Raw genomic sequence first — 20,258 nt, forward strand, 5'->3', positions numbered from 1 at the left:
AGGTCTTCTCTTCTTAGTGGGCTGAACTTGAGAGACTAATATATAGTCCAAGCCTTTCTACAGTGCCCCAAACTGAGGCTGAGATAGCTGGAGCTGGATATATTCAGAATAGAATAATAGATGCAGCATTTAACAGAAAAGTGGCTCTCCCTTGGAGAACACCTGCTGAAGGAGATAGTAGCTTCAACTGCTTTTGAGTGGATGGTGGGGATTTTTGACATCTAGACCTTTCCATTCTTACAGCCTTTGATTTTGCTCCACAGGAATCCTTTCTTGTCATTGAACCAGGGAAAGACTAACTGTAGAAGTTTAGCATTATCAAGGCCAGACTAGGACCAGAATTTTCTTACTCCATAAAAGGCAATGCTGGATGGAATAAGATGAATAGTCCAGTATCTTGTACACCCCACAAAGCTCTTAGCAGTGGCTTATCTCTGTCCATATGGAAATTTATATCGATTTCACTGAGAAGAGATTTAAGACACCACCATGCCCTAGCTCTCATGACTCAAACAATATTTGTTGTCTTTCTTAAAACACTAGCTCCTGCCCTCGTGCGATCACAGAGGAATCTCAAATGCAATCAGCACTACAGGCTATGCAGAAAAGCTTGCAAAATCAGTGTACTCAAAGGGAAAGGAAGACAGCAGAAAACCACATGATTTAGGGAGCTTTTAACCCTCAGATATGCTCTGTCCTTGCAATCACCATTCCTCCAAGCTATATAAAATAGTGCAGGTCAATTTGGCTAGTCAGGGAAGAGAGACAGGTGAGCAAGGGACATTTGCCTTGGTACCTGGCACCTGGACTCCATCTGCAAAACAAAGAAACCTGCAACCAAATGAAACAACAGGGGAAAAGGAGCAGGATTTACACCAGTTTATTTAGAGGAGTAACAAAAAGTGTACTCTAGTTTCCACCCAGACTTGAAAAAGGTACATTTGGCTCAGGTACATTTGGAAGTCGAGGTTCCCACTGGAAAGCTGTGCAATTCACTCAAAGATATTCTTAGCAAAGATAACAGGGGAGGAGCCAACACTATTAAACACAAGCAGTGAGTACAGACAACAAACAAGAACACGCCACAAGGTTGCATTCGTTCTTTAGAAACAGGATACTAGGACAGTGATTTGCAGCTCTGACAGATGCACAATACAGCATTTGGCTCTGAGATTTTATCTGTGGTCATTGGAAGAAACAATTTGATTGCATCTGGGGGAATTGGGATTTTTAAAAAGGGAATTAATCTTCAAAGGATTCAATGACCTTTGCTAACTTCTGAAAAATAAAAGAACTCGTATGGATTTTTATATTCAATGTGCATTAGCTGCTCATTCTCTCTGAGGTGATTTGCTTTCATTTTTTTTTCAGTTTTATTTGCATAAAACACAGTCTGCATGAAAAGACAAGCCAGCAAGCTTTGTATATGTTTATACAGTATTTTGCTGTAATATTTTTGGTAGATTTGATGGGGTTTTTCTTCAATATTCACAATCTCCCATCATTTCTGCTCACAGAGAAACAATTTATTTTCAAACATAGCTGTGCAGAGCCCTCTCGGACACGACCTGTTTCCCAGCCTTCCACTGCTGTTAAAGCCAAATCACATTTATATTTAACAGCTTAATTTTCCAAATTGATTTTATCAGTGACCCTGTTGGCCCGAGAAGGCAGCGCCGGGGGGAGCTGCGACCCGAGCTGTGTGCCCGGCTGCGACGCTGACCTGTGGCTGACACAACAGGGCATCCCTCTGCCTTCTCCTCTTCTAAGCTCTTGCCCATTTAAGATGGTAATTCCCTCAGAACAGGAGCCACCTTTTGCTGAAGGGCACACAATGGAGCTGTTTTGTGCCAACACAGCAACAAGATGGTCAACTGTTGCAGACATCTTTTTATGAAAATCCTTTTCTTAGGATTTTTTCCTGCTGAGAAGCTGAGAGGTTTCAGCAACAAAATGTAAACTATGGTTATGAGCTGCTGTGGAATGCAACAGGTGCATCTGTGATTGGCCCATCCTGGATGTTTACAATTAATGGCCAACCACAGCCCAGTTAGCTTGGACTCTCTGGCCGAGCCACAGACCTTTATTATTCATTCCATTCTATTCTTAGCTCAGCTAGCCTTCTGAGATGAACCTTTTCCTTCTATTCTTTAGTATAGTTATAATGTAATATATATATAATAAAATAATAAATCAAGCCTTCTGAAACATGGAGTCAACATTCTCGTCTCTTCCCTCATCCAAGAACCCCTGTGACCACTGTCACAGCCAACAGTGGAGGAAGCTCAAGGCAGAGGTGAGCTAACAAGTCCACAGGGCAAAGGCACAAACTACCCACAAAGGACAGGCTACAGCAAGGATCTTGTCTCTGTCATGGCTTGCATGACTCTCTCAGCCTGACTTCTCTCTCAGCTTTTCTTCTCATACAAGGAAGCATAGTTCATTTTCTACTCCTTGGCTGTCTGATATCCAGGTTATTTTGCCTTATTACCCTAAGAAGAGTCACCAGCTGCATTTTCTTTCCAGTTCTGCAGCTTCCCGTCCCAGTCTAGTTCCAGATATGTTAAAATATCTCAAGCTTGTGAATAGTTTTTTGGTTTTTTTTTTTTTTATTTAAGCCAGAAAAAATAAAGAATTCTGAGAGGACAAAAAGAATAAATCCAAATTGTGAAACGGCATTTTTAAAACCTTATCCCATGACAAACAGGGTGAAGTCTTTTTCTCTCATTACAGTGAAGAAAGCTCACATCTTCCTTGAAGAGGTTCAGGATTAAAATACAAAAAACTTTTGAAATGGAATTCAAGCAGTAAAGTGTAAACAGTAGGGCAAATGCTCCTTTGTGAAGCAGCAATGGCAGTAGAACAGTATCTGTGGTCCTGTGTATAGATATGGAGAGATGGATCCATTGATGAACCAGTCAGCAGCACACAGGAACCACTCCAGTCATACCAATAAGCATGTGCCTATGCTCAAAAAGATATACCCCAACACAGCAATTTAGAGAAGTGCTAATGAGGTCTCAATTTCCAGGTTATGCTTGGATGTCAGTCTTGAATTGACAAAAGCACCACCATGGAAGGGAAATATTTTAATTTCATGTGTGCCAGAATCCTGTCAATTTTCAGACATCTCTATTTCTCCTCTAACAAACACTCTTAAAATTTGTCCCCTGGGAATATTGTTCAACTGCATAGTGCCAACCAGGAGCGAGGAAGAACAAACTGACTGAAAAACATGCAGACCTTCAAAGGCAGAAGAAAATTACTCTTGCTGGAAAAGAGATTGTGGCACTAAAAAAAAAAATAATGTGGCTTATCTGTGCAGAAGAAGTCAGTCTGCCAATCTTTTCTCACCCTGATCGACTGCTAATTGCAGAAGTGCTGACGATCTCTGTGGCAGTGAGCTCTCAAAGATCAATAGTTGCCTCAGTCTGTCAAGCCAGTTATTCCATTGCAGACTATGGAATTACTCCTGCCCTTATTCTACTTTGCAGCTGTAGTTTCAGAGCTGCTAGCACCCCTTTGGGGTGAGACAGGAGCAAAGGCATCTGGCAGCAGGATGACAATAAAATTTGTGTAAGAACAAAGGCCAGAGCCAAATTATGGGGACTTCGCCTGTACACATGCACAGGCAACATGACCCTACTACATTGTGTTCCCAACAAGACAGCTGTAAGCTCTAAACGTCTGGGATATATAGGGCATAGGGAAGGACAGATGGGGGAAACAGGGAGAGGGACATTCAGGGAGTGTTTGTCAGAAGTCAGGATGGACAGACACGGCAGATGAGCTGGTGGGATGGCTACAGTAGGACAGACTGCAACAGCATCAATATGCCATGTGATAAATGACATGTAACATATGACAGGGCTGTCTGAAGGAGGGATCTCTGAGCTGGGACTGCTTTTGCCGTTTTCACATTAAAGGGGATTGGGCAAAACCAGAAGTGTTCACTTTGCTTTGAATGAAATAACCTGCCCAATATACTATGCAATTAGAAAGAGTGCTAAGGTTGCAAATGCAGCTGGAATTTTTAATGTAAAAAAGTATAGCAAACAGCAATTCGTTTTGGTGACTTTTCCCCCCAGAAACAGAAACAAAAAGCAATGGAAAATAATACAGAAAACTTCTGTTTTGTTTAAACAAAATGTGGACGTTTTGACATGTCTTTTTCCAAAGGCATCAAAATATTTTTCTTCACCTCAGAGGCATTCCAAAGCTGACCTGTTTGTCCTTCAGACTGTCCCATCTGCCACTTTAACAGCTTTTTAATATATTCTCTACATAATCAATATTTACATTTCAGTAGCAACTAGCAGCTTCAACAGACACCACAGGCCCCATAGTGTTAAAGTGAAAGGGAGCTGTTCCTTTCTCGTCAGATACAAAAGACAGATTGAGGAAAGGGAAATACAAACAGGTAATTGAAATTATTTACACAAGGTGATTCATCGGATCAGACACGAACCTGGGATTAAAGCTGAAGTCCTAGCTCTGATGGGAAGCTTTCAGGACTCTAAACACAGCTATCTAAAATCAAAGTTTTCCCCAAGGTCAAAGCTTCCTCCAAGTCCACTGAGTTCTTGGTTTTTTCTGAGCCCAGCCTTAAATTCTTTATTCAGAATGGAAAGGTTTAGGTCAATATGCAGTTTTAGGTAGGTCACTAAACTTACCCCTGTCTTTGCCCTCATGGTTAGAAATTATACATACACAAAAAAAAGATTACAGGAATGTTGGGAGCCCTAAATCCACTGTCGACCTCCATGAGTGGGAAACACACGAGACTGGTGGACTGATATGGACAGAATTGCAACAAACTTCAGACATTCACAGCCCAACAGCTGCAGATGGACTAAAGTCCATCTTCTTTCATAATCAAGAAAACAAACCCGGCTCCTTTTAGGATCTAATTCATTTGAACTATTAAGGCAACTAACTTGAGGTGAGGCCATCTGAGAACAAACAGCAGGATTGATTATTTGCTAGGCTGATGTGTGGTCATGTGCATGGGTATGTGGCTTCACCCCAAAAACATTTTTTATGATGGATTTCTTTATGTGGATAATGCCCAGCAACCTACAAGGCATCCTTAGACCGCCGGTAGTCTCTGCCCTTGATGGGATCATGTAAAGAGGTGCTGAGCTTTCCACCTCTGTTCCATGTTGGCTGCTACTGTAACAAAGCCATTGAAGCCCTCTTCAGGTGTGGGAAAGCCAAAGAAAAGCACTTGTGCACTTTTTGCCAGGTGGGAGATGTTTGAGGTCCAAGGCCAGTTGATTGATAGATTGAGCAGAGCCTGGATGCTTGATGGAAACACTGAACCAACATTACTTCTGTCAAGATAAGTTATTAGTTGGTTCAATGGCAACAAAAACTTTAAGACATCATGAATCGATACCTTGGTAATTGTTACATTAATTACTGTCTGTCATCATCTTCTAAAGTCCTTTCTGGAGTTCATATTTTCAGAAAGTTGTCTAGCTGCCTTACTAGAAGCCTGTAGGCAATATTCCCCATTATTAATGTCACAAATGAGGGAGCAACCCTCCCTTTGAATAAAAGCACTCCTATAGTTTCCAAGAGAAATTTGTTTTCCATGGGATTTTTTTTAAGTTTCACAACATGGTGACCTAAAAGATGGGGTGGGAGATAGACTATCAGGGTCTGATACCTGCAGGTGAAGAAGAAAGAGCCACTGTGCCTTTGTGAATAAAGCAGAGGGCAAAGACTCTCGGGGAATATATGTTACAAAAGGGTCAGAGGGCAGGTTGGGCTTTGGCCCAGAGGACCTCCTTCCCTGCAACACCCCAGCATTGAAAGGGAAGTGCAGACCAGCACTCAATATCATTATGCCCTACTCAAGGTCAGATTACTGTGAGGGTTTTGATTAATGCATTAAACGCAATCAAATTAGCTGAGTCGGCACCCGGCTCTGATGTTCATTAAAGAAGCTGCCATGCTCATTAGATGGAAGCAAGCCACCTAAAAGGTCAAAGCTAATTCTGAAAGCCCTGCTAAGACTCAGGGTGCCAAAGCAGGGTGAACCTGGCATGACAAAGAAAGAGACAGATGCCTCAGCACTCGAGCACTTCTGCTGGACTCTGTCACCACAGTGTTCAGTATGCAGCACTCGTCAGTGGCATTTATCCCACTGCCAGCCCTTACAAAAGGATTCTGTCCTCACCAGGTGGAGACCTCAGCATCACTGATTTGCTCAAGGATACTTAGGCTGTGACTGAGCTCAGTGCTAAATGCAGCTAACAAAATATAATTGGAGAAAATATAATTTGAAATGCTTGCAAAAGTAAAAAAATCCTCATATTCTGTTTGTCCTTCACTTTAAAAGTGAAAACTAGCAGGATATCAGCAGAGCTCCTTTGTTTTTACCTTGACTACACATTACATTTAGGCACAGCTGTAATTATGGAGAGATCAGATTAAGAAACTTATCAAAACTGCTGTAAGTCCTAAACTCACACAGACAGGTGGGAAATCATATTTTGCAGTATTTCCATTCAGCACTGATCAGCAGACACCAGGCTTGCAATAATAAACTGTAAGGAACAAATGGATATTGTAAGGTTTTTACTGGAACAAAGGCAAGAAAATCGCTAAATTAATGCTGACCTTTGTAAAATAATAAAGCCACAAAACCATAGAGCAAAGATTACAGCAATAATGTTTAATGACCACTGAGAGCACTTCACCCTGTTGTATTCAAGAGTAAGATATACTGTGACAGTATAGATAAGAGATTTCCCAGCCAGGCTCTCCATATGGACCTGTGTTACCTCTGCCTGAAAGTGCTGCAAAATGTTTGGTTTTTAGCAAGTATCTGCCCTACTCTGATGCCAGTGTCACCACTTTTGAGTATTTTGATCAAAAGGGGCCAGGCACTCCAATTTTTTTTTAAATGTCTAAACATCATGAGAGAAGAGAAATTGGATGTGCATCCTAAAAAAAATGGGGAATAATCCAGGCTATGGAGAGACAGATGTTCAGGAATTCCTTACTTATACCATATTTATCTGATCTATCTGGTGGCAGTTTATTCTATGAAAATGAAGTTATGTCAGTTCTGAGTTTATAGAGCCAAATTATACTGTTTGAGAGACACAGATTGAAATAAGAAGTCATTTTGAAGCAGTATATTGAAAAGCACCAGTTAAAAAAACTAGAGACAGTATATTCTGAAGTCACCTGTATTTCAAAATGAAGTTTTAAAATGCCATTGAAATGCTTCCCTTTTCCTTTCATCTTACTGTCAGTCCCCAGTAGAAAACAATATGCACTCACATTAACTTCTCTAGCCCTGATATGAAGTTAGTTGAGTTAAAACATTCCCACAAGCTCACTGCTTGGCAGGGATGTGCTGCAGTCCACAGGCTTAAGTCCTAAAAGAAATTTGGCTGTGGCAAAATTAACACAATGTTGAAACCTTCTCTTTCCTTAATAAAATCATTGAGCTCAAACTTTTGTCACTCTATCTACTTTAACAAAACATTAAACAAAGAAATATAGGTTATTAAATAGAAAATTGTCCCCGCTCATTTTTCACTTTGCAGTGGCTGAGGAGGATGGGTTTAACATTGCAGCTTCCAGTTCTTCATACACATTTCTACTGCACCTCCACATGAGCATTGCAGGGGGAGGGGGACCATCGGCCTCATTTTGCTATTAAAATGCTAATAATCTGGAAGTCTTTTTCTGATTCATCCAGTCCTCCCAAGATTGCTTTGCTTAAATTGGAAACATAGCCAAGTAATGTCACCAGCTGAGCCATTCACAAAAAACCAGCTCTGTGGCTCTAGAAGCCTGTCGCTTTACACGGTGACAAGTCACATATCCCTTTCTCCAAAGCAGCTTTGTGTGCATGAATGTGCGTGACTGCATGCAAATATATATATTTCATATAAATATATACATATGTATAGATTTCAGAAAAGAGACAGTATCAGGAGGAATAAGATTATAGTTTTGTGGGCAAAAATCAGAGTTCTTCCCAGCCTTTGTTCACCATAGCAACTCTCTCACACACACATTCACGGGCAGAGCAAGAGGAAAAAGAAAAGCTCCTACACAATTTTCAACCAGGCCTTCTCCAACAACAAAAGCAAAGCTTTTATCTTTTAGATGTGGATAAAATACTATTCTGGCAGTTATTGCATAGGCACGCATGAACTTGTCAAAGCAAGTACACATTTTCATTCTCCTGCCTAGGAATTTAGCACAGCCTATTAAGAAATGCTTTGCTACTTCCAACACAAACATTTCTGTGTCTTATAATAGTTGTCCTGCTAACAGTTTCCTGCTTCCTAACTTTCTAGGACAGTGACAGCTTTCTGCTTACTTAGCACAGCACTCATGTGCATTTATACATATACAGAGAGATATGTTACTTACCAATTCCTTCTTCAGTTTTCCAGCAACACTAAAACTGAAGCAGGAGAGCTGATCTTTCATGTTTTACTAACCATGATACATGTTTTGGCACTATTTTAAAAGCCCACATAGTAGTATCAGGATCACACCTTACAAGATACTGTACCAATACATATAGGACATAGGTAAGTCAATTATACGTTTCCAGTTCTTCCTGAAGACCCCAGAGCCTAAGGATATGAGCAATTCCTGCCAAGGTCACAGGAAAAAAATCCGCTGGCATCATCAAGCCCAAATTAAGCAAAAAATGTCTGCGGTTTACAAACAGGTCACTGCAACACAGGGAGGTTAAAGGACCCGCTCCCGGACACGCCAAAAGTTGCTTTCAGGGAAGCTTGAACATAAATCTCCCAAGTCCCCCATGACGTCTCAAATGAGACCTATTTGCCCTTAGACAGGAACATACATTGCTCTGTCTGCTGCTTTTCTTTGTGTCGCTTTTTCCTTTTTCTAGAGAGAGCACCTCCATTCTCTGAAATGTGCTACTAGTATTATGGAAAAAAAATAATGTAACATTCACCCTCAATCAAAGCCTGATGTCAGAGATATTCCTTTGCAACAGCTACATCTGTAATATTTTGAGTACCTGCAGACAGCTGTAACTAGGCTATGACTGAAGTTATATCACAACTTCTGTAGAAGGGATTTGATTCGCCACAGTTTTTCCCCAGCTTTAAACTGAGGCTCTACTGACTTTTGGATAACAACTGAGTGTGCCAGCCATCAAATAAAGTCATTAAGAAAAGCCACATCTAAATGGCCTTCTTGGACAAAAAAAAAAGAGTATAATTTGCATTCCCCCTTGTGTCACTTCCTTCCAGCTTATTTTCAGTGTCTGCACCCTGTGGCCCAAGGATACTTCAATGGTGAGGATGGAGAGAAAGTGAGGTGACACTGAGTACATCTCATCACTTTTAAAAAAACAGCTTTTTCTAAAACCAGGGAGGTTGAGGCTGTGGGAGAGAGATAGATCCCTACTTAATGAGCCTCTTGTAACCACAAGAAGAGCACTGGCAGCTCGCTGCTGTGCAGCAGGTTACAAGGGGGCTTTGTAGAGCCAGTGCTGCTAAAGAACTTCCCTATTTTATATCACCTACTGTGGGCATCTTTGAGCTGCTGATCTACCTGTCATTTCTCCCTCGCACACTAAGCGTGCCAGCTTGCCAAGCAAGGCAAGTCGCTCTTACAGACTAGAGAATATTGCCTTCCTGCTGCTGTCCCAGAGTTCAGTAGAGCCTGCATTTGCAGAAGAATGATTGATGACAATAGAAACACATTTTCTTCGGGTTTCAAGGTCACGAGACAAGTCTAGCTGGCATGCAAATAGCTGAAGCCAAAGAAGGACCATTTCTGTTTTGATGCACACACACTAAGTGCTGGTCTCTGCAGCTGCAGCTCTGTGACCATGAGTTCCCAAACTGTGCATGCAGTGGAATCTCAGGACATTTACCCAAATTGCATTCCCACACTGGGCTGCAGATAGACCCTCAGAGAGAGAATCAGCTGATGTTCCTCTCCACTAACTGCGCACTGCATTTTTAGTTTTCTCTCCTAAAAGAGTGCTTAGAAATTTTTTCTCCCCACGCTCCTCTATCTCTGATTCAACACCATATTAAATTGCCCTGGATGTTACCTCTTGCACTTTTTGAAAATGCATCTCTGCTCAGTAGAAGGCTGAAAGGGTAAAAAAGAGACGTTGCCACCATGCCAGGAAAAGCACTGCTGTACTCAATACCCTCACATGTGTCACTTGTTTGCATGTTGTCATTCGCGCTCTTGCCTGTGCAGCAGGATGATTGAGCATTTCCTCTAAGTAAATGTGTGCATATCCTCTTTGCTGAGCCGAACACAGATGCACAAGGTCTCCTTGAGGACGTAAATTCATTTTCCTGTCTTTTTAGCAGAGTGGCTGATTTCAGTGTCATTAGCTGATCCACGCTGAAACTTCCTTGAGCCATTCATTGAGGCAAATGTCTAGGAAGGTGAAACTAATGTTACTCATTCCCATCTAGGCTGAACCAGTTCATTTACTCAAGTCAGACATATTAAGAGCAGTAGTCTACTTCATAGCCAAGATTTTTAGAAAGAGGTGGCCGAGGGGCACTCAGCAAAATCAGCATTGATTTTTCAGCTTGGAACACATCCAGATCTCATGGGGCAAGAATAAAATAAATACAGGAATCTGGCCTAAAAATTGTTAAAGGGAATAGCATGTAGAGGACTGTCAGTCAAAATTAGTTTAGGCAGGTGAGAGGAAATGGGTTAGTAAGGAATAAAAGGCTGAAATAATTAACCTCAGTTAACATGGGTTTATGAGGGCAAATGACCCTGTCAAGTTAATGTAATACTAATTTTGGAAAAGTCCTAAAGTTCCTGCCACAAAGGTTGCATCCTGCTCTGACTTCTGTGCTTGGGACCATGAAGAACTTCAATCATTGAAGTTTGGAACCAGATGAAGAGATTGAATGGATTTAAAAGGAATTGATTGACAAGTCATGATTTTGGGGAAAATCTCCAGCAGACAGGAAGATGCTGCTCATGGATATGCATACTCACTTGCAGTTCTTAGATACTCTGAACACAGGAGCAAAGTTTCAATGAGAAACTTCCTCCTGCTTTTGTCTCCAGCCAGGCTGGAGTGTCATTCTGTGCAACTAAACCTGTCAGCCTGAAACATCCAGCTTGCTTTCTCTGCCAAAGAGGTTATAGTAAACTTGAAAACAACTGGAACATCTCCAGACTGCTGCTGTCCCAGCAGACCTCCCTCTGCTATTCATTTCTGCCTATTCTTAATAATTTATCTCTATGTCTTGGGTTTGATTAATACTAATTGGCTGCCAAAAATGCAGCCAAGTGGCCAGTGCTCTCTATGTTGTCCTTAACGGGAACAGGAGGTATATAAAAAAATTTGTTTCACTGGGCTCCAGCCATGCCTCCACCTAAAACATCTGTCCCTCACAGTCTCTGCCCCATGGAGTGGGCAAGGTCACTGTACTCAGGATGCCAGGACCAGAGCATGGCAGCTATTGGCAGCCACGCATACCTGCAAACTGAATTCATAGTGAGGTGCAATGTTTGTGTGCCTTATTCTCAAGCCTCATGTTGCTTAGCACCCTCAGTGCTCCCACAGTGACTTGGCCTTTGCCACTGCTTAGTTATTTTCTACAGCTGCCATCAATAAACAGTGATGTGAGGTCTCTGAAATGCCCTGAAGGTTCTGCTTTTGGTCAAATTCAACTGGGCTCAGTTGAAATTGCCATATCTATGAAAAATGATATTTTTTTGCTGCAAACAGCTGGAACAAGTACAATTGAATTTATATAAAGACTGGGTTTGTTTCTGAGCTGATGACTCATATTCTTGTCTATTTCTGATTAAATAGTATCCTTGTAAATGGCATACACATTTTTTCATATTTAATTGTCCGGGCTGGAGGGATTTAATCTATGCACCAATTCAATAAAATGTTATCATCAGCCAGCCACATGAAATGCAATCAGAATGCCATTGCACGCGTGGCTATGAGACATAGATGTGTACTCTTGTGTTCGGGGGAAGGCATTGAAGATGGGAGTTGTTTCACTCAAAGAGAAAGAAGCAAGTAAAAAAAAAAAATCAAACTGATGCTGCATTCACAGAGCCAGATGTCTTATACGCAAACAAAAGTCACAAGCAGTGAAGGAGCGATCCCAGTACACTGTGATATTTAATTGATGCAAGTTTGATGTTCAAAAAATCAGCGGGCAATTCCCACATATACGTGTTCACCGACAGGAGGAAAAGCAGCTGGGGTGCTAATGGCATTATCCCAGTCCTTCTAAAGGCAATGAAAGTTATTTTCAGGCGCATCTCTGGGAATTGCCTCATGTCAAAAAAAACAAAGGTTTTGAGATTCTCAGGGCTGAATTTTTTGGCTGTTTAATTCACACCAGTTGGGCCAGGTATCCAAAAGAGCTCAGCTCCTGCTAATGTAATTCTGACAGATTTTTTTTCAACTGCCCCTCTATTGGTATGCAACATGCTAAGAGGCGCTGAAGATTTGGCAACAGTTTGTTGTTGAAGCCCCTTAGGTTTAGAAGTTACACCACTACTAATTCCTTGCAGGAAGAGCATTTTCTTTGGCTATGGCATCTGTTCAGGCCCTGAGCCCCAAGCTCCTGAGCAGGTTTTGAGCTGACCAGGCTGCTTGTACTGAGGAGTCCCACTGCCCTGCTGACTGCCTGGGGGCACATCAGCATATCTGCAACATGGGTTATAAATAAGTTGCCCACAGCCCATAGAAAAACCTCCCACCACTCATTTCCAGTGTTTGTGGGAAACTCTGCAAGCTGATAGAAAGAAGACAGGCCATTGCCTCTGCATGGAAACAAGTGAGAGTACATTCCTCCCCAAAACATCTAGTGTCCAAATGAGATCGGATTGTTCAGACTCCCATGTGGAGGGGCCCAGGATTTGCAATTGCAATGCATCAGGAGATAATGGTGAGTTAATATAGAACAATGGTAATGAACAATAAAGGATGCTTTATATAGTTTTATAATCATCATACAGCACCATTATTCCCAAATGCGCACATAAATCTGCCAAAGGAGGCAGCTCTACAGCACAGACACTTTTATATGTATTTAAAAAATGGGATAAAAGTCATATCAATCCTTGGCAGAGCTAATTTAGCATCACACAACATTTTTCATAATACCAGCAGCTTTAAACTCGATGCCCACCGCACCATCAGCCAGTGGCACTTTATTGCAGGCTGAAGACAATGGCACACTGCCCAGACAGGGGCTTTGCAGGCAAGAATAAAGGGAAGTAGGGAACCCAAAATTTCCCTCTGTACCATGGAGCCTGCTGAAGAAAGCTAATGGATGTTCATACACTACAGAGATTTTTTCAGTGTGGTATGCATAAAGTCTTTATAAATCCAGACCACTCTTAAGCTGGGATGCAGCTCCAGGGGCAAAAGGAGATGGTACTGCAGAGAGATTGGTTCCCATCTAGTGAAGTGCTTGTGAAACAATCCAACACACACAGCAGGACTGATCATACATGCTTGGAGTAAGTCAGACCTGGGATGTTTTTCCTAGCCCAAGTTTTCAGAAATTATAATACCAGTGCTCAGTATCCTGGAGCTGATTGGCTTGAGTTTCCCAAATTAGGCTGCAGAGAGGTGGTTGAAAATTTATTTACCTACTTCAGAAAAACTGGACTTTCAGCTAATCACTGGCTCACCCACAAAGGTCTGAAATATTTAGGCTTTTGCATGGCTTAAAGTATTTTACATTTCTGTGTTTCACAGAGGCCATAGTATCATCTATATGGAAAGTATTGAATCAATTTTCCCTTGTGCACATCTGAAAGTGAAGGTGTGCACAGCATAAACAGTGTGTACCGACACAAAACATGGCATCAAACTTGCAAATGTTGCTGTGGATTTTACCCTTCCAAGTTACACCCTTCCTGACTGTCAGTGCAATCACAACCATTAATCAACTTCTGCAGGCTCCCAGCTGAAAGTCAGAAAATTACTTTCCAGAGAAAGTAATTTTCTGACTTTCCAGAGAAGTCCCTATTTTTTTTTTAGGATTGTTTGCAAATATTGCTGTCTTTTGCTTAAACACACAGGGTACATCTGACTAAATATTTTCACTCCTTGGTTTGTGACCTAAGATAGAAATCTGAGGCTATTTTAAGCAATGCTTTTATAGCTGTATGTATTCAGTGAGCTGAGCAATCTTCAGAAGAGCGACAGAAAAGCAGAACTGGAAGAAACCAGGGCCAGCTTTAAAAATGGAAAACACAAAACAAAGTCCCTGCTAGTATTGCTGCAGGCAATCCAAAAGGCATGTCTGAGCTGCTTCTAATCATATCAGCCCTACTCCCCAGCAGGAGGTGAGGGAGGAAGCGTGACACTAAACTGACAAACATACCTTTTATTTCACATCAGCCAGACTACCATGCTGAGAGACGTGACTCAGTCTTCTCCTTAGGAAAACTCACTCTGGCCTATAGGGAGCATCATTTCAGCAACCAATCAGTATGATCCCAATTAGAGAGAAGCCAGAGCCTGTGACAAGTCCCTCAACAAGGGTTGGATCCCGCATCACAGCCTGCAAACACACCCTCCTCTGCCATTACTGTCCCTCCTGGCAATGTATGCCACTCCACAGCCGCCTGCCCGCGTGTGCCACTTCGCCAAGCAATGTGTCCTGTGACACAGCACAGGTGGGAAGGATGTGACCTCAGTGTTGCATGAAGCAAAAGGAGACTATGGAGAAGGGTCACAGACTTGTGCACTCCCAAGTCTGCTTACGGTAAGTGCTTATATGCAACTGTGAATACATCAAAAATAATTTTAATTTAAACCAGACAAATTTGCAGCGGCTCAGCAAGTGAGAGCATGCACAAGCCAAATGGCTCAAATCCAGATTAAGAGAGACCGCACGTTGCATCAAGATGTCTGAGCTATCATGGTACCCTGCAGCTGGAAAGGACACTTTCCAGTAAGAGACACCTTGCTGTGACTTTTAATCACTGTGTACATGAACTACCTCACTTTTACAAGACAAAAGGGCACTGCATAGCGATGGGCTAAGTTGACTGCTTGAACATTTAATTGCCCTTGTTTAATTGTTAGAGTTTAAATCACAGAGGTATTGATTTCTCAGAAAGACCTCTAGACCTTTCACTGAGCTCTACCTCAAAGTGAACTAACAAGTGTGGGGGAATGAAGCCTGCAATATAAGTAATTGAAAGCAACGTATCATCCATGGACTGCATTAAAGAAGAATGCAGGTAAAACATTAATGTAAGCCATAGCAACACCAGTGAAGAGGACAGCTGTCAATCCTTGATTTTCCTTGGAGTAAATTTTAGGGGGTTTCTTCAGGAGCTCAACTCCAAATGTCAGAATCTCAATTTTTGTTCAAAATAAAAATCTCAGTACTCTAGAAATGAAAAATACAAGATGCCATCAAAATTCACAAATAAAACACAAAGAAAATATAAAAAGAAGAAGAAGCAAAATAAAAATAAGACACCCAAAGACTAAGAAAATTATTCTGAAAAACCAAGATTGCTATGCCAAAGCTATGATTTTTCATTCTATTACTGAGCACTTGAGATCAGCAGGGTGAGAACATAATTATAAAGGCAACCTAATACCTTCCAAGTTCATCACTTGCTCAAGAAGCCAAAGTCCAAACAAATTTAGCAGAATGGATGAGAAGGGGCAAGATTTTGAGAACAGCAGTGAAACGGTAATAAATCCTTTCTTTGTGTTATTTTGAAAAGATTCTTAGTACTATTAAAAATAACTTTATTTCACCAAAGGACTCAGTGACAGAATTACTGCATGCCAACCTAAATTACAGCCTGTCAACAGAAGCAAAAGCCTTAAGACAGGAAAAGACATTATTGCAACCTGTGGCAGTGGGAAGTAGCCAAGATGGTTTAATATGACAATGCAGGTGTTGCCCTGCACCCTTCTAGTAAAAATCAATGGGACTGAAGTTTAGTGATCTGCCCAGAAAGCAGCACAAATGGCAACACTTATCAGCACTGTGGTTTCCAATGAATGCTGCTAACACCACGGATGGCAGGTCTTCAGCACACTTAGTCCAGCAGAGCTTTGCAGCCCTTGTGAGGGATAAAAGAGGAAGAAGGTTGTGCAAGGCCATGGTACAAGCCTTAAACATTTTACTCATAGAGTTATGCAATTTTTGAAAAATACTAACTCTCAACAGAGAGCCAGTTTGCTTTTAAGGCGCCAGTTCTCCTTAGGGCAAAGCAATAATTGAAAATGTTAAATGAATGACACCTGAGAGTTTAAAAATAGGGAGAAATGTTTTTGAAAATCAGAAGTTTTGGGGGTTTTCTGTGCTTTCTCATCTTCACATTTTGAGACAAGAACTTTCAAATTTTTCTGCTTATTGTGAAAACAGAGTATATTGGAGCTTATTTCCTTCAGCAGAAGTAATTTTCTGCATAAATGTGTAACATTCCAGCTCTTTGGATCTGCAGACCCACAACTTTAAAATTTCAATATATACTCCTCTTACTTTAATTTCTGTTAAAATTATGCATTCAGAGCATTTGGAATAATTGTATCAACACAGAAATTCCTTATAAGTAGCAATTGCTGTTGCAAAAGTTAAAAAATCAGGGGGGGCTGGTTATTACTGACATTTAAGCCACTGTGTATTTTAAAGGGATGTATTTTTCCATAAACATTTGAGTAAGGACTGAGTGCAAAATACTCGCAACCTACTCTCCATGAGCTGGCACCTTTCAGCTCTCCTTGCTTCAGGCAGCAAGATGTGAACAAGCAATTCAACCTCTCCCACTTGTCTTCCAGTACTTTTTTCCAGGTGTCTAGGCATCTTCCGTCATTACAGGTGGGAAATGATTGCATCCATGATAATTAGAATCCACTTGTTGTTATTATTACTATTACCAATTGCTATAATCAACACAAATCGGAAGCTTTCCTTCCTGGTGCTCTGCTGCAGCTTTGCTAAGGAAATGTGCAGCACACAGCACCTCATGCAGTCACTCAACAACAAGTGCAGCCTGTTAAGGCCCCTGGCACCACATTCTACTGCTGACCTGCTCACAGACACCTACCAGGCACTTAGTGCTAGAGGCTGAGCAGTGCTTAAAACATTGTTGTCTTAGGTGCCTCCACGCCTGACAATTTCAAGTGATCCATATATAATCAATGTAAAAACTTGGAGATACACAAGGAGCTATGCTTTTGGTTTCATCTTGGTGATATGAAAAGGAAGGTCATGACATAAAGGAAATAATCAAGGAGATTACATTCAGGAAGAATAAAAGTTGTTTGAAGTAAAGATTTAGCTGTATTTGGAGCATGAAGAATAAACTGAAAAAGGTGAATTAGGAGAACCATGACAGATACATGTTTATACACAGATGTGAGGGGCTGGATATGTTTATTCTTGTACTTTTTTGCAATTGTTGTCTCCAATGGAAATAAAGGAATGCAGTGCAATCCATGAAACTTGAACTGATTTGGCAGAAATTAGATGAAATAGAGTAGAAAACATAAATAGGTGCTCATTTAAGACTACAACAGATCCAGCAGGTAAAGATTCAATATAAGACTCAAAAGACTGCAAATCCTTAACAGAAGAGTGAAACAATATAAATATGCATTTTTTTCTATATTGTAATATATTGTATTCTATATCTGTGTATTTATAGAGCTGAAATAGAGTTAAATGAGAGCCAAACTTCATTAGGATATTCTATGTAGTAAACCACAAAAAGCTGGATCCTAAGATTCTTAACTGCTCTGTCTTTAGAAATTAAACAGCAAAGGTAGCAAATATTTGAGACCTGTAACATTCCTCTTGCATTCTTCTCCTTTAACTCCTGAAAACAAGAGAGTTTATTTTATGGGACTTCAGCCACAATAATAATGAAATTAGTAAGACTCTTCCCTAATACCTCTCTTTCCCACACTTCTCCACTGAAAGCTATCTGTATCAAAAATAAAGACTCCCAGACAGAGCCACTATAAAAGCCATTTAAATTTTTAAAATCTGATCTTTTGGCACTTCACTGTCCCCACTCAAATTTCATTCATCCATCCATCATAATTTTAAGACTTGTCCACATAATATGTCCCACGTTTGGACCCTGACAGACTGAGGGACAGGCCTGAAAGCGAAGCAGCAGTGGTGCAGGTGGCCCTTTGTAGGTAGCGACGGCTGTGTCTTGACTGCTAATTTCAATCTTACAGCCTGCAACTGAATCCCAGAACAGTCCTGTTTTCTTTTCTCTTTAGTAAGAAGAAAAACCACACATGTTAGTGCTAGAAGCAAGCCAGGCAGTGCAGCGTGTGCAGCAGCTACCTGGCAGTGAGGCAACTGAGCTAACACATGGGAGGCAACTTTTATGCTCTTTTGGAGTGAGTGAGGATTGTGCCAAGCCCTAATGTTCCATACAAAGGAAATGAAATCACTCAACATATTTTACAGCTCAGGGAAAAATGCTGCTTCATTTTTCCTCAAATGAGGTGTTTAGCTCTGTTAACTGGACATTTTTAGATTTATTACCATGTCAAGTCCAAGAGAGCCACCAGTTTAACTCTCAATACAGACAAAATGCTGTTTGGAAGAACAGAGAGAAGTGTGCATATTTGAAGTAGGCAATAATTTTTTTTAAGGGCATTAACAACTCCAATAGACTTGAGCCAGTAAGGTACATTAGGAGAATGCAATTGTCTTGATAGTTTGAAGGGAGACACTAGATTAGAAAACATCATTCCAGTTTAAAAACTTACATATAGTCAAGCATAGGAAGGCTAATATACGGAGAAGAGAATAATGCTACGGCTCCTGCTTCTTGTCTGAGAGCAAGCAAAAGTGTTTGGACTTCCACATGGTGTTTTCAGAGGTTGCTTGGACTCTACATTTAATAGGATTTAAATCCCCAAGCACACTACAATTCCTTAGCTGTGCTAGGATCAGTTATGTTCTAAATGCTTCAAGGTCAGAGTCCAATATCAATAACTCCTGCTGAGCAGCCCCTTACAGCACCATTTCTACGAATTCCACTGTAATAATTCACAGAGTAATATCTAAGACCCAAAACTGTATCCTGCTTGCCTCCTCATCCATCTGAAGGGCAAGGAAAGAAGAAAAAGAGAGGGTACTACAATCATAGAATCATAAAGGGTAAAAAATACATCTAATACCTCAAATCCAACCATTAACTCAGCACCGCCACGGTCATTGCTAAACCATGGCCCTAAGTGCCACATCTGCATGTCTTTCAAATCCCTCCAGAGATGGTGAGTCTACTGCTTCCCTGGGCAGCCTGTTCCAATGCCTTACCACCCTTTCCTTGAAGAAATTTTTCCTAATATCTAAACTTACACAGGTAGAACTTGAGGTAATTTCCTCTCATCTTGTCACTTTTTACCTGGGTGAAGACACTGACTCCTACCTGGCTACATCCTCTTTTCAGGTGGCTGTGGAGAGCAATAAGGTCTCTCCTTTTCTCCAGGCAAAACAACCCCAGCTCCCTCAGCCAATCCTCATTGGACTTGTGCCCAAAATGCTCCACCAGCTCTGCTGCTCTTCTCTGGACACACTCCAGCACTTCAATGTCTTTCTTGTAGTGAGCAGCCCAGAACTAAACACAGGATTTGAGGTGTGTCCTCACCAGTGCCACGTACAGGGGGACAGTCACTGCCTTGATCCTGCTGGCCCTACATTATTTTTTGACACAAGCCAGGATACAGTTGGCCATGGATGCATTGCCACATGGGCACACTGCTGCCTCATGTTCAGATGGCAGTCGACCACCACCCCCAAGACCTTTTCTGCCAGGCAGCTTTCCAGCCACTATTTCCTTAGCCTGTAGCAATGCCTGGGGTTGTTGTGACCCAGGATGCAGCACTTTGCTTTGTTGAACCTCATACAATTGGTCTCGGCCCACGGATCCAGCCTGTCCAGATCCTTCTGCAGAGCCTTACTAACCTTCAGCAGGTCAACACTCACAACCAACATGGTGCTGTCTGTGAACTGACTGAGGCTGCACTCAATCCCCTTGTCCCAATCATTGGTAAAGATTTTAAGTAGGGCTGACCCCAGAAATGAGCTCTGGAGAACCCCACTAGTGATTATCTGCCTCCTGTATTTAAATCCTTTCACCAACACCCTCTGGGCTCAGCCACCCAGCCAGTGTTTTCACCCAGGGAACAATGCACATTTCCAAGCCATGACCAGACAGTTTCTCCAGGAGAATGCTGGGGGAAACAGTGTCAAAGACTTTGCTGAAGTCTA

This window comes from Zonotrichia albicollis, chromosome 5, assembly GCF_047830755.1.
Source record: "Zonotrichia albicollis isolate bZonAlb1 chromosome 5, bZonAlb1.hap1, whole genome shotgun sequence".
NCBI classification, from domain to species: domain Eukaryota; kingdom Metazoa; phylum Chordata; class Aves; order Passeriformes; family Passerellidae; genus Zonotrichia; species Zonotrichia albicollis.